We start from the raw sequence: 15,700 nt of genomic DNA, 5'->3' as shown, positions 1-15,700 counted from the left end.
GTCCCCGTGGAGTTTGGGTGTGTCGCCCTCCCGGTGTGGATGTGTTCACTATCCTGGAAGCTCTCCAAACCCCATACTATTGGGGTTTTTATGGAGGTTTACCACATAAGCATGATCGATTATTAACTCCATTTTTAGTCCTTCCTTCTCAAGAGGATGGGAGGCAGGGCTGAAAATCTCAAGCTTCTAATCCTAGCACGTTCTTTCTGGTGACCAGCTCTCACCCAGGAGCCCACCCAGAGTCACTTTATTAGAACAGAAGACACTCATAATTACCCAGGAAATTAAGGATTTCAGGAGCTCTTGTGTCAGGAACTGGGGATATATATACATATACATACATACATATATATATATGTATGTATATATATCACAACATTGCAAGGATATTTGGAATTAGAGTTTGAGTTAAGCAGCGAGTAGAGGGAAGGATCAAAACATCATATAAAAAAGATTGGGAGTCAGAACGCTATCAAGTCTCTTCGTAGCAACTTCTAGTTCATCTGGAAGCCAGAAGACAATGGAACCTTCGAAGTTCTGAGAGAAAATGACTTTCATGGAAAACTTTATGCCTAGCCTATTAACCAAGCATAAGCACCACATGAACATGAACACACATTCAGACAGTCAAATGCACGCAAAGACGTGAATTACCCATGTGCCATCTCAGAAAGCGTAGGAGGACATGTACTGTATTATAATGAGTGAACAAACCAAAAAAGAATCCATAGCATCAGGAAAGAGGATACCAAACACAGAGGTAAGGGGAATTCTAGAATAATGAAGAGATGTCCCAGGATGACAGTTTATATTTGGCCTGGAAAAGAACCAGATCAGCCTGGAACAGGAGGATAGAAAACTGATATAGCTCTCTTCAAGGGGGAAAAAGAAACTGATATTTCTTGTGTTTGAGCACATTACCAGCAGATTTGTAACAGTTCTAGGAAGTTTTAAGATGAATTAGTATTAGATATGGAGAAACCTTGAGTGAAAAAAAATGAGGGAATTTTAATTCTAGGACAAACAATTTCTAAGAAAGGACATGTTGACTACTTAGCTGGGAACAATATTTATATGATCATAACACTCAACATCAAACACTGATTTAACTAAAATTGTGATAAAACTATGTGGTGGGGGGAGAACTATATATAGTTAAGGAGGGTGTTTGTGTGTTTGGTGGTGTAATAATAATAATCTTTAATACTCAGCCTGTAGTATGTGTCTTGCATTATTCTAAGTACTACACACACACAGTCTTAATTGATCCTTACATCAGTCCTATGAGGTAGATGTATTATCATTCCCATTTTTATAGGTGAAGGAACTGAGGCACAGAAAGGCTAAGTAAGAAAGCTATCTCCTCATCTTCAACAGTAATAAATAAATGGATAGCATCTAAAATTGAAGAAAGCACTGTGCACATCTTATTTAGAAACAATAAGGAAGAAATAACTACGAAGGTGGGTATCAAGGTTGAGGAAGGTGAGGCTGGAAAGAGATTAGCCTTACAAGTGTTAATACAAATAAAAGTTTTCCCTCTAAAAAAAGAAAATATATTAAATGTAGTTACCTGAGTAATAAGATAGATATGTGTAATCCATGTGAGATAGATGGATAAACAGAGATATATGAATATGTATATGAATAGATGATATCTTTTATTTACACCAGTAGCAAAACAAATCTCATCAACTTTTAGGCATGAGCTTTGGAGTCAAATAGACTTAAATATGTATCATTATTATGTTAACTTTCCGAATTATTCACTCCCTTACCTGTAAAAAGATTACGTCTCCCCCTGTTGTCATGTAGCTTGCAGAACCTTCCTGTGTGAGAGGGAATCCGTCCCCAGGGGCTTCTGGATCGGTGAGCTCCCCTGTGCTGAGCCAGCCTGTCCCTTCTCTTGTTTTTCTACTCAGTGAGTAGCTAGAGTGCTAAAGTTGGGGGTCTCGAATTTTTCTATAGCTTCGTCTATCTTCACATGGATCCTTCATTTTGAATTGCCAAAACTTCTGTATTTTACCTCAGTGTCTTTTGAATATGAATACTTTTCCGAGTTCATGCTTCTAATCACCTGGTCTGACCAACTGGCCTGCAGGCCGGATCCTATGGAGTACAGCGGGCTCTGTTTTATTTATTGTCTGAGTCTGAGTCAGCTTTAGTGCAGCAGCAGCTGAGCTGAGTAGCTGCCCAGAGACTTAATAGCCCACATGCCTGAAATACCATCTGGCCCTTTACTTGTCCACTTCTGATCTAGATTACTGGAGTAACTTTATGTTTGTCTCCTTCACCCCTCATTATCACTGAAGCTGGTTGTTGTTATCGTGTTTCTGTTTCAACAAAGTTTGATTATTTTTCTCATATTTAAAACTGTTCTCTGACTTCCTAGTATCCTTCCAATAAATTCACATTCCTAGCATGATTATGATCTTTACAGTATGGCTTCTGCTTACCTCTCCAGTTTCTCTCCTCCCTGCTTTTGGAGTTCTTGAACTTTCTTTGGTTTTTGTCATGCTGTCTTTTCTTTCTGTGTCTTCTCATATATTTTTGCTACACCCCATGCCCATGTCTGCAAATTCTTACACACCCTTCAGGTCTCAAGTTGGATATTATCCTTTGGAAATCTTTCTTTGACTTTTAAATCTGAGTTAGGTGCCCTTTACAGTTCTGTGGCGCTGTACTTGCCTTGTAATTGCTGTTTTATTCATCACATGCCCTAAGTTAGGGGTGACTTCCTTCTTTGTGCCTGACTATATAGTAGTTCGATTCTTTTAATGGCAGTAAAATGGACATTTCAGCACCCTCAGAGGTAGACGTGTCACAGGATTTAACTTGTCTTTTATCCCCTGTTAAGTACAGAGTCCAGTAGTGTGGCAATACCAGTGTTTTTGTCCCTCTGCCTGAAAGTAGGAACTGCACTGGTCAAGTGTTACGTTGGGGGCGTTAACTTAAAAATAGAAAGCCGACGCGAGAGGCAACAAAGCATTTGATAGTAAAAGAAAAAAAGGAGCTATTTGGGAAGCACTGATTCAGGCAGAGACCCAAATAGCATTCTGATTAGGGGACAGAGGCCAGAGGTGTTTATGTGAAAGGGAAGGGGACCGATGACATCAGTGGGAGGAAGACCAGCTAACATAGTGACACTAATGCCGAACAGCGTTTTTAACTTTCAGTCATAGCATCTGCTTTTTTGTTTTCCTTGCAAACAGTTCTTTGGGCCACAGTGCTGCTTTAGGCCCAGCCCAAAGGTTATTTTGCCTCATTTTAACATTCCACAGGTTTGAGGGGTAAGACTCGCAAGGCGGTTCCTCCGGGATGGCCACACCGGCTCCATTTTAAAGTGGCTCCTTTTACATTACTGTTTTTTTAAGCAGGAGCAAATGAGAGAGGGCTGAGTACAGCCCGCAGCTGGGCTCTGCACGAGGCCTCCGGACCACTGCCCTGGCAGCTCGTGGGGGCCGCCCTGAGTCTCTCCTGCTTTCTTTGCCTGGGCTGCTGGGGAGACAGTGCGGCCCGTGAGGAAATTCACTCAGCTCTCAGGGTTTAATCCCACTGAACCTTTCAGAGGCAAGCAGCCCTGTCTGATCGGAGACAAAGCCCGTCCCTACGTTGGTAAGGAATGCACTTCGTACCATACGTACAGTGAGAGGTGGCTGTCTGGTGGTTTGGAGTGAGAATGACTGGGTTAGAATCTCTCTGCCTTGGTTTCAGCCCCTGTAAAGGGAGGATAATAAAAGTACCTCTAAGGACAGTTGTGGGGACGAAATGAGTGAAACGAGTTTAATAGAAGCACACAGAAAGTGCTTAGTCGGGCTAGTTAGTGCCTGGAGCTCGTTCCCTCTCATACGTATCACAGAACGTGTAGGATAAAGCAGGAGGGTCTGAGGACAAAGCGTGGCATGTGTTTTTCATTCCTCCTTAGCCAAACACAAAAGTATATAGTGACTTTCTCATCTTTCATCTCTCAGTGGTCATACTTTATTAATGACTTCTATCCCCTTAGGCAAGAAAAATGGTGAGGGAGGTTCAGGGGGGCATTTTCCTGAGGAATCTTCTTACACTTGGCTTTACTGTCTGTCTTCCCTTTGATACCGTACACTCTGAAGATAGAGCCATATTTTGACTTAGGTATTGCTGTATGCCTAGCTCAAGAGAGAATTTGGCAGATAGAAGACACATGTTGAATATTTGTTAAGTGAATGAATGTGTTTCTGTTGCTAAGGGAGGTTTTCATAGTTTGATATTTACCCCTAGTTAATGCTAATCCTAATTTTATAACATATAGGTGAAAAGTCTAGAAAGAAAGTAGAAAAAAGAATTAGACTCTAAAGTTAAGGTACTTTAAATTTTTTTAGTTATAATAGTACTTGATGCAAATGTCCACAAGAACTATGTCTGTTAGAAAAAAATACAGCAATATTTTTACTTTTTAAATGTTAATTCTGATTTTGAATAGCACAGATAATTATTTCTCTGAATATGATTCATCTTTCAAAAATTAGAACACATATCTCTTCAAAGGGTTATTTTTTCCCTAAAATACCTAATTTTCAAATTATGATTTCTTCTTAGATATAATTTTAGTACATTTAGGGTTTTAGAATACTTTTCTCTAAAATCTGTAGTTTGTAGTTGAATTGAATAGGAATATAGTTGAATAGGAAAAAATCTATAGTTTATAGTAGAATTAGATAAAAGTTATAGTTTTATCCAAACTTATAACTATAGTTAACTAAAATTATTTTGCTGCATCTATTTAGTTAAGTAGAACTAAAGATCAAAATACTTGCTCAATATCTAAAATAGAGAAGTAGCAAATTACTGTAACCTTTCATTTTTACATTAATTTTAATGGTTAAATATCTCATATTAAAAACTTGATTAGGAATTAGCATGTACAAATGTTGATTGAGCATGAAATTAAAATTCATCTTTTTTGAAAGGTTTAATTAATGGTAATGAAACAAAATTATTAGACAATCCAGGAGTTTGAAATACAAAAGATAATTCACAAATTTACTTCCAATTCCTAATATACAGAAGGTCATTATGACTTTCAAATCCTGAGTTTTTCCTGTAGAAAACATTGTCTACGTGTTAATAAAATTTTGTAAATGCCTTTGGAACAATAATGATTAAGAAGCATTAGAATTCTACTTGGAGATGTATCAAGAACTCCATGCATTTGCCTTTTAAGAGGAATGAATGTAGTGTCTAATAATATAACATTAATTGAAGGCCCTGAAAGGATTCTTTCTTCACCCTCTGAATAAAAGTTCATGACTAGGTTTCTGGTTGAATATGATAGGTTGTTACATACATTTATAATCTCTCTCTTCTGAGTCATCACTAAAATTACATTAAAGGAATACATAAAAGGGATGTACAAAATGGATGTATCCACAAAGTCAAGGAATAAGATTGAGGAGGGCGATCTCAGCAGATGAGAAGTCAGTGCATTTTTGGAAGACGAAAAATAATGGAGGAGTGTTAGGAGAGCAGGGCATTGTCCCAGAGAGGTAAGCCAGCTGCCCTGAAGAGCTCCCCCTAAAGGCATAGGACTTGAATGCACCAGATTCTGTGTGAGACAGAGAGTGAGCTACCGGTCTAAAAATGGGAGATTGAATGAACTTTGTAAACAGAGAGGTTGGACTTCTTGGTCTTCTCTTCAACCTCTTAAAGACTAACAGTGCCCTTAGGCAGGAGACTGGTAATATTTCTCCTGAGAAAGTTAAGTGGACAGGCTCTGGGGGCAGTGAAGAAAGGACAGGCAGGAGTTGTGATAATAAAGACAGAATTGTGAGCCCTTTGTCTAATCTCAAAACTTCCATCATAGCAGTCTTCAGCTTCCCTAACCAAGGAGAATACTGGAGGATTATTTTATTATTATTATTTTTTTAACATTTTAAGGATTTGTGAATTTATTTTCTAGGTGTCTTTAATCCAGAAGACATTAAGGTAGGAAGCAAAGTATAGTTGATATAACATGTTTGTTTACAAATAATTTCCAAAGCATTTATGCAGCACTGAGTTAATTTTTAACATGCCACTTTTGATAGACTCTGGTGGTCTCTGAGGGCAAAGAAATTGATGAAAATGATAAAATCAAACTATTTTTTATGGCAATGTTTTAAGGAAGTAGTCAAGGTCTGAAAGATGGAAACATAGATGGGACCAAATGCATCAGCCCCTCCTAGGCAGAGGATGGCAATGACTAGGCCTTGGGATCATTTGGACCTGGTCACCCTATTATTATTTTTAAAAAATTATTATTTAAGTATAAAACAGTACTATATTGTATGTGGCGTAATATAGTATACAGTATTATATTAGTTATATTAGTTTCAGGTGTACAAGATAGTGATTTGACATTTTTGTATCTTACAGGGCACTGCTCCACTAATTCTAGTAATCATCTGTCACAGTGCAAACTTATCACAGTATTACCGACTACATTCCCCTTCACCGTTTTCAACCATTACCCCCATCCCCTCCCTTCTGGCAGCCATTCCTTCGGTCTGTTTTTATGAGTGTTTTTCTTATTTTGTTTATTCATTTTTGTTTTTTTTAGATTCTGCATATAAGTGAAATGATAAGTATTTTTTTCTTTTTCTGTCTGACTTATTTCACTTAGCATAATACCTTCTAGGTCCATCCATGTTATTGTACATGGCAATATTTCATTTTTTTATTGCTGAGTCACATTCCGTTGTGTATACGTGTGCACACACACAACATCATCTTAATCCATCGATCTGTGGACCTTTAGTTTGCTTCCATATCATAGCTATTTAAAATAATGTTGCAGTGAACATAGGGGTGCGTATACCTTTTCGAATTAGTGTTTTCATTTTCTTTGGATAAATACCTACAAGTGGAATTGCTGGGTTATGTGGTGGATCTATTTTTAGTGTTTGAGGAATTGTCATACTGTTTTCCATAGTGGCTGCACCAATTTGCAGGCACAGACAGTGCACAAGTGTTTCCTTTTCTCCATATACTCACCAATGCTTGTTGTTTATGGACTTTTTGCAAATAGACATTCTTACCTGTGTTAGGTGGTATCTCACTGGGGTTTTGATTTTCATTTTCCTGATGATTAGAGATGCTGAGCATCTGTTTCATATGTCTGTCTTCTTTGGAGAAATGTCTTTCCATGTCCTCTGCCCAGGTTTTGATCAGATTTTTTTTTTTTTTTGAGTTGTGTGAGTTACTTTTATATTTTGGATACCAACTGCTTATCAGATATATCATTTGCAAGTATAGTCTCCCCTTCAGTAGGTTATCTTTTTGTTTTGTTGATGGTTTCCTTTGCTGTGCAGAAGCTTTTTGGTTTGCTGAAGTCTCATTTGTTTATTTCTGCTTTTGTTTCCCTTCCTCGAAGGGTCATATCCAAAAAAATATTACTCAGACTGATGTCAGGTAGTTTACTACCTGTGTTTTCTTCTAGAAGTTTTATGGTTTCAGGCCTTACATTTGCGTCTTTAATCCATTTTGAGTTTATTTTTGTATACGATGTAAGAGAATAGTCTAGTTTCATTTTTTTTTTGCATGTATCTATTCAGTTTTCCCAACACCAATTGTTGAAGAGACTGTCATTTCCATTGTATATTCTTGCCTCCTTTGTCATAGATTAATTGACCGTGTAAGCACGGGCTTATTTCTGGGCTCTCTATTCTATTCCATTGATCTATGTGTCTATTTTTGTAGTAGTACCATGCTGTTTTGATTTTCATAGCCTTGTATATTTGATATCAGAGACTGTGATACCTCCAACTTTGTTGTTCTTTCTCAAGATTGGTTTGGCTATTTGTGGTCTTTTGTGGTTTCATATAAATTTTAGGGTTATTTGTTCTATCTCTGAGAAGAATGTCATTGGTATTTTGATAGTGATTGCATTGAATCTATAGATTGCTCTGGGTAGTGTGGCCATTTTAATGGTATTAACCCTTCCAGTCCGTGAGCACGGTATCTGCTTCCATTGTGTCCTCTTTAGTTTCTTTCCTCAGTGTCTTATAGTTTCCTGGGTACAGGTCTCTCCCCTCCTTGGTTAACTTTATTCTTAGGTATTTTATTTTTAAATTTTTAAAATTTTTCAATTGTAGTTGACATACAATATTATATTAGCTTTAGGTGTACAAAATAGTGATTAGACATTTATGTACTTTATGAAGTGATTTCCCCCAATAAGTTTAGTACCCCCTGACACCATAGGTAGTTAGGACAATATTACTGACTGTATTTCCTATGCTGTACTTTATATCCCTGTAACTGAGTTTATAACTGCCAATTCATATATCTTAAACCCTTCCCCTTTTCACCCACCCCTCAACCCCCTCCCATTTGGCAACCATCAATTTGTTCTCTGTATCTATGAATTTGTTCCTGTTTTGTTTACTCATTTGTTCTTCAGATTCCACGTATTAGTGAATCATGTGGTATTTGCCTTTCTCTGTCTGACATATTTCCCTGGGTAGAATACCCTCTAGATCATCTGTGTTGTCACCAATGGTAGGACTTCATTCTTTTTTATGGCTGAGTAATATTGTATATATGTACCACATCTTCTTTATCCAATTGTCTATCCATGGACACTAAGGTTGCTTTCATATCTTGGCTATTATAAATAATACTGCAGTGAACATAGACGTACATGTATCTTTTTGAATTAGTGTTTCCGATTTCTTCGGATTAATACCCAGAAGTGGAATTGTTGGGTCTTATAGTAACTCTATTATTAATTTTTTGAGGAAACACCATACTATTTTCCATAACTGGCTGCACCAGTTAACAATCCCTCCAACAGTGCACAAAGGTTCCCCTTTCTCCACATCCTCGCCAACACTTGTGTGCTGATTTATTGATGAGAGCCATTCTGAGAGGTGTGAGATGGTATCTCATTGCATTTTCCTGTTGATTAGAGATGTACATCTTTCCATATGTCTTTTGGCCATCTGTATGTCCTCTGGAGGTGTCTATTCAGGTCCTCTGCCCATGTTTTAATTGGATCGTTTGGGTTTTTTTGGCGTTAAGTTGTATGTGTCCCTTCAATAGTTTGGATATTAACCCCTTATTGAAAGTATCATAGGCGAATATCTTCTCCCATTCAGTAGGTTGTCTTTTAATTTTGTTGATGGTTTTCTTCATTTGGCAGAATATTTTTAGTTTGATGTAGTTTTGTTTATATTTTCTTTTGTTTCCCTCACCCGAGGAGAAACCATATCCAAAAAATGTTAAGAATGATGTCACTGCAGCTCTATTCACAATAGCCAAGATATGGAAGCGACTTTTAAATGCCCATCAACAGACAATTGGATAAAGAAGTTATGGTTCATATATACATTGGAATATTACTCAGCCATTAAAAAAATGAAATCCTACCATTTGCAATGACTTGGATGGACCTAGAGTGAAATAAGTCAGACAGAGAAAGATAAATACCATATAATTTCACTTATATGCGGAATCTAAGGAACAAAAAGAACAAATTAATTAAAAACAGACTCATAAATATAAAAGACAATCTGGTGACGGCCAGAGGGGAGGGGGATGGGTGGCTGGGATACTTTTTAGATATTTTATTGTTTTTGATGTTATTGTTAATAGTATTTTTTAATTTCTTTTTCTGATAGTTTGTTATTGGTGTATAAAAATGCAACCTATTTCTGAGTATTAATTTTAAAGTATCCTGCTACTTTACCGAATTTAGTTTTTCTTATAGTTTTTTGGTGGACTATTTAGGGTTCTCTCTCTATAATATCGCGTCATTTGCAAATAATGACAGTTTTACTTCTTTTCCAACTTGGATGCCTTTTCTTTTTCTTGTCTGATTGCTGTGGCAGGACTTCCAATACAATGTTGAATAAAAGTGAAAATGGACATCCTTATTTTGTTCCTGATCTTCAAAAACTTTCAGCTTTTCATTATTGAGTATGTTAGCTGTGGGGTTATCATGTGTGGTCTTTATTATATTGAGATATGTTCCTTTTGCCTCCACTTGCTAAGAGTTTTTGTCATGAATCGACGTTGGATTTTTTCACATGCTTTTTCTGCATCTTTTGATATGATTACATGATTTTTATCTTTCATTTTGTTAATGCGGTGTTTCATGGTTAATTGAATATATCAATTAACTGTGCATCCCAAGAACAAATCCTGCTCAATCATGGTGTATGATCTTTTAAATGTAATTTTCTGTTTTTGTAGTGTTTTTGTCTGGTTCAGAATTTCTGTTTCTTCTTGATTCAGCCTCAAAAGATTGTATATTTCTGGAAATTTATCCATTTTTTCCAGTTTGTTCAATTCGTTGGCATATAATTGTTTGTACTATTTCCTTATTTTTTATTTCTGTGGTGTTGCTTTTCATTGCTCTTCTTTTATCTCTGATTTTATTTATTTAGTCCCTTTCTCTTTTTTTCTTGATGAGTCTGGCCAAAGGTTCATGAATTTTGTTTATCTTTTCAAAGAACCAGTTCCTGGTTTTATTGATTTTTCTTTGTTGTTTTTTAGACTTCATTTCCTTCCTCCTGTTTACTTTGGGCTTTGTTCTTTTTTTTTCCTAGTTCTTTAGGTGTAAGGTTTGATTATTTATTTGAGATTTTTCTTGTTTCTTGAGGTAGGCTTGTATTACTATAAATTTCCCTCTTAGAACTACTTTAGTTCTGTCCCATAGATTTTGGGTTGTTTTTTCATTTTCATTTGTCTCAGGATATCTTTTGATTTTTTTCCCTTGATCTCATTAACTTATTCATTGTTTAGTAGCATGTTATTTTAGCATGCGTGTGTTTGTGTGTATTTTAGTTTTCTTTTTGTAATTGGTTTCTGGTTTTACATTACTGGGATCAAGGAAGATGCTTAATATGATTTCAGTGTTCTTTAAATTTATTGAGACTTGTGACCTAATGTGTGGTCTATCCTGGAAAATGTTCCATGTGCATTTGAAAAAATGATATTCTGCTGCTTTTGGGTGAAATGTCCTAAAAATATCAATTAAGTCTATCTGGTCTAATGGGTCATATAAGGCCACTGTTTCCTTGTTGTCCTTTCTGTATGATCTATTCATTGATGTCAATGGAGTGTTAAAGTCTTCTACTATTACTGTGTTATTGTCAGTCTCTTTACGTCCGTCAATATTTGCTTTATGTATTTAGGTGCTCCAACGTTGAGTGCATTGACGTTTATTAGAGTTATATCCTCTTGTTGGCTTGATCCCTTTATCTTAATGAAGTTATATCCACTTGTTGGGTTGATATCTTTCTGCCACTGGTCATCCATGATGAATTAGAGAGGAGCACCACAGCAGCGCCCTCACAGGGTCTTCTTAGAGCCTTTCTCATACAAGTTTGCCAGCAGGCCAGCTCTCCAGAGGTAGCTCTGGCTTGCAGGGAAGCTCTGTAAGTCTTTTCTTTGTTTCTTGTTACAGCCCTTGTTTTAAAGTCTGTTTTGCCTGTTATAAGTATTGCTGCTCCAGCTTTTTTTGGTTTCCATTTGCATGAAATATCTGTTTTCATCCCCTTCAGTCTGCGTATGTCTTTTGATCAGAAGTGGGTCTTGTTTTTCTATATATTTAGCCACCGTATATCTTTTGTTTGGAGCATTTAGTCCATTTACATTTAAAGTAATTATTGGTAGGTATGTAGTTATTGCTATTTAATTGTTTTCTGATTGTTTTTATAATTCCTCTCTTATTCTCTCGCTTTCTTGTATGTTGACGACTTTCTATACAGTTTTATGTCTGGATTCCTTTCTCTTGTATATCAAATAGAATTTTGGTGTGTGGTTACCATGTGCTTCATATATATCAGCTATGTTTACTGTAGTATGTTTTATATTTATAGTTGCTTAAATTTGAGCACATTGTAAAATTACTACAATTTTTACTCACCCTCTTCATGTTTGTTTTGCCACTTTTTACTTCTGTGTGTGTATCAATTTATTGTTGTAATTACACTTGATCTTCTTTTGCCTTTTCACTTTTGTACTAGTTTTATAAATGATCTACTGCTTTTAAGTGTTTGCCTTTGTCAGTGAGAATTTTTTCTTCCCTCTGTTTTCTTATTCATATTTTTCATCTTCTAAAAGAAGTCCCTTTAACATTTCTTGGAATACTGGTTTAATGGTAATGAACTTCTTTAGCTTTTTCTCGTCTGGGAAACTGTCTTTCCTTTGATTCTAAATGATAGCCTTGCTTGGTAGGTCTGAAGACTACATTTGATAAATAAATTGGTATGGGTCAAGGTCATCTGTTGTCTGCGCCTGGCCCAGGGCCATCTGGTAGGATCTACCAATTGATCTACAGTTGGTAGCTGCCTGTGCTGGGTTTAGAGGCACCTGGAAGAGGCTACGCTGCAAACCAAAGGTGGCTGCCACTTGTGCCAGGCTGGGGGGTCACTTAACCCATTTACTGTTTGTCTTGAGGATACTCGCTGGCAGCGTTTGAGGCTGCAGCATTTACCCCGAGATAACTCGTGGGTTACAAACTTAACCTTATCCCCAAAGTTTGCTATGAAATATCTTGCTTTTGTTATTATTTTTGCATCGTTCTAGTGTAACAATAGTCTTTGGAAGCAAATGACATCATTCTATTTATAGCATTCTGTTTTTAGTAGTGATATTTCCATTTATAAAATGTAGTAATTCTCAATCTCTGAAAGTGTCAAATCTTAGAAAACGTAGCATTCCTAGGCATGATGTTAATATCGTTCTTGAACAGTCATTAGCCAAAGATTCATTTGATGAATTTGATTTATGTACACATTTCTGTTACATTAGGATTAGAGGCAAGTTCTGTTTAGAAATAACTCTAAGAATCGTTTTTATATTTTCACGTTGAAAACCAGTCAGATTTGCTTCAGCTTCAAAGAGTGCATTTATGTCAAATTAAATTAACACAGTAAGCTGACTTTTTTTCCTAAACAGGAAATGGGTTAACAAGAGGTATAGTTCACACCAAGGCAAATGCTACTTGTTTGGGGTTTGTGGACCTTTCCGAGATTTTAGTAAAGTCTGCAGAGATTTTCGGGAAGTCACAGCATGGGCATGGGCTGGATGCTTAGGTGGACTAGCCTCTGAAAGATGTTTGGTTTGTCATGTGAATCGAGTGGAGCTAGTTCTCAGAGAATCACCAGGGTGGGACAAGATTGTTGTTAACCAGGTTAATGAGACTCAGATATGATGAGTGCCTACCTGTGCTTGCAGGCTATGGGCGGGAGTGGGGGCACTCAGCAGAGGATTTGCCGACTTTGTGGGGGAAGGCTCAACAAAGGAACAAAATGGTGGAGAGAGCTACTCCTCCAGGCTTCACCCTGAAGTAAGAGAGTTTAGTTCCTCCCTGTATGTCACTGGCTCCTTTTGAGCTGATGTACCAGTGCTGGAGTTCAGAGTGAGTGAGTCTGTCAGCGAGTAAGTTCATGCACAGGCCCTTTAAGAGGAGTGCCTGGTACTCCAGCCACCCTCTGTCTCACTCAACCACAAACTCAGCTGGTTTTCACAGTCGGATCTTTGGGGACTCCTCTTCCTGCCACTGGATCCCTGGGCTGGGAGCCTGCTGTGGGGCTGAGACCCCTTGCTCCTCAGGGACGGCGGGGGCAGAACCTCTAAAACCAAGATATCCCTCCTGATTCTTAACTCCTCACATGGGTTTGGGACCATCCTGTTTCGCATCTCTGCCCCTCCTACCAGTCTCCACGTGGCTTCTTCTTTACATCTTTAGTTATAAGAGTTCTGTTCAGTTAATCTTCAGGTGATTCTCAAGAGTGGTTCTATAATTTAGCTGTAATTTTGGTGTGGTCGTAGAGCACACTGCTGTCTTGACTGGTAGTTCTATTTTATTCTTTTTGATGCAGTTGTAAATGGGATTATTTTCATAATATCTACTTCTATTTGTTCATTATTAGTGTATAGGAATGTGATGGATTTCTGTATATTAATTTCATATTCTACTTTACTGAATATAGGGTTTTCTATGTATATTATGTCACCTGCAGATAGTGATAGAGGATTATTTTAAAGAGCCTTGAATGTCTGCATAATAAATGCCTCCAGAGACTGATAATTGATTATTCCATCAATGTGAATGACCCCAGAAGAACTGTCTCCTGATAAGACATTTGGTGATTCCTTCAGGCTTTCTGCTTGGTTACCCTGCAGTGAAGCCCTAAATCTATAAGCTACACTCACATACCCAGAGCTTCTCATAAGTTTTTTTAATTGAAGTAAACCACATTCGGTAAACATAAATATACTCATGTGTACACACATATAACAGAATTATAAGTTTACAGCTTGAGGAATTTTCACAAAAAAATATACTGTGTAACAAGCACTCAGATCAAGAAATGGAACATTAGCTGTCCCACAGAAGCTCCCTTCACATGCTCTTCCAGTCACTGCCAGCAATGAAGGTAACCAGTAACCTGACTACTAGCACATAGATTAATTGTGCCTTTCTTTGAATTGTATATAAATGAGATTATACAGTACATATCCTTTTGAGTCTAATTCCTTTTATTCACAGTTACGTTTGTGAGATTCATTCACATTGTCGCACAATTGTAGTTTATTCAGTATAACACCACAATTATTCTACTGTTGATGGGCTATTTCCATTTGTTACTGGTAGGTAATTTACAGTTTGGAGCACTTATAAATAATACTTCTATGAACAGTTTGTGTACATTATTTAGTGACATAGATACACATTTACCTTGAGTATATACTTAGGAGTAGAATATTGGGTCCATTGGGTTTTTAACTCTGCATTGTAATATATAAATGGACAGCCAGTGATCACTAGATATTTGAAGAAATCCTCTAATATGAAAGAGAATAGACATGAACTCAAAGAATTAAAATGAAAATTTAATAGAATTTGAGGAAATTTACAGAAAGCAAAGCAAAAAGACAAAAAAAGGTAGAAAATAGGAGACAAAAGTTAAAAGGTTTAGAAGGTAAGAACTATAAAAATATAGGAAAACTGTAAAACTAAAAGACATGAATTTTCGTATGGAAAGGATTCTCAGCACAACAGATGATAAAAGATTCATATCAAGGCACCTCATTATGAAATTTCTGAACACCACGAATAAAGTGAGGAGTTGAGGAACGAAACTATTCACGTGCAAAGGGTCAGGAATCAGATGGCATCGGAAGCTAGAAAACAATGGAACAATGTCTGAATTCCTGAGGGAAAATTATTAATTCAGAATTCTATACCTAGTGTAATTTTAAAAAGTGAAGATAGAATGAATTCATTTTTAGAACATGCAGGGATTCAATATATTCGTGACCCCTTTCTCAGGAAGCTACTGAAGGATGTGCTCCAAGAAGACGTGGGATATAGGAAGTAGGGGTTCTCCATACCACAGAGAGCGATGGATGGAATTGTCAGGGTGACAGTGAAGAGAAGTTCTGGGATTATAGCTGTGTAGCAGGCCAAAGAGCAACAAGTCCAATTGGAGCAGAAAGATAGAGGGTTCTGGCAAGGGTGTTGCCAAGAGTTTTTTAAAAATAATTTTTAATATAATTTTTTAGAGAAAAAGGACTTTGATTAAATTTGAGTATTTGAATATTTGCAAAATGGTAAATATTTTGACCTTATAAAGTAAATGGAAGAATGTAATATAGCTTATCGAGAATGATATTTCATGGTGATCATACTGTAATTACTGATTGATCTAAAAATCAGTATGTTTTGGAG

General features: G+C 36.8%; 1 protein-coding gene across 3 annotated transcripts in view; it reads left to right on the top strand.

The window, feature by feature from the left end:
• Positions 1 to 15,700, top strand: part of PHTF1 (putative homeodomain transcription factor 1) — a 43,380-nt gene that overhangs the window by 9,205 nt on the left and 18,475 nt on the right. The window contains exon 1 of one of the 3 annotated variants that reach the window (XM_039841248.1): positions 3,414 to 3,615. The exons of the other annotated variants lie outside the window; for them this stretch is intronic. The gene's annotated coding sequence lies outside the window, so the exon portion shown is untranslated. Of the gene's footprint in view, positions 1 to 3,413; positions 3,616 to 15,700 lie in introns of those variants that run through there. 3 annotated transcript variants of the gene reach the window in all.

The sequence above is a fragment of the Pteropus medius genome, unplaced genomic scaffold (assembly GCF_902729225.1).
Source record: "Pteropus medius unplaced genomic scaffold, Ma_sr-lr_union100, whole genome shotgun sequence".
Classification (NCBI taxonomy): domain Eukaryota; kingdom Metazoa; phylum Chordata; class Mammalia; order Chiroptera; family Pteropodidae; genus Pteropus; species Pteropus medius.
This window is presented reverse-complemented; position numbering and strand designations above follow the sequence as displayed.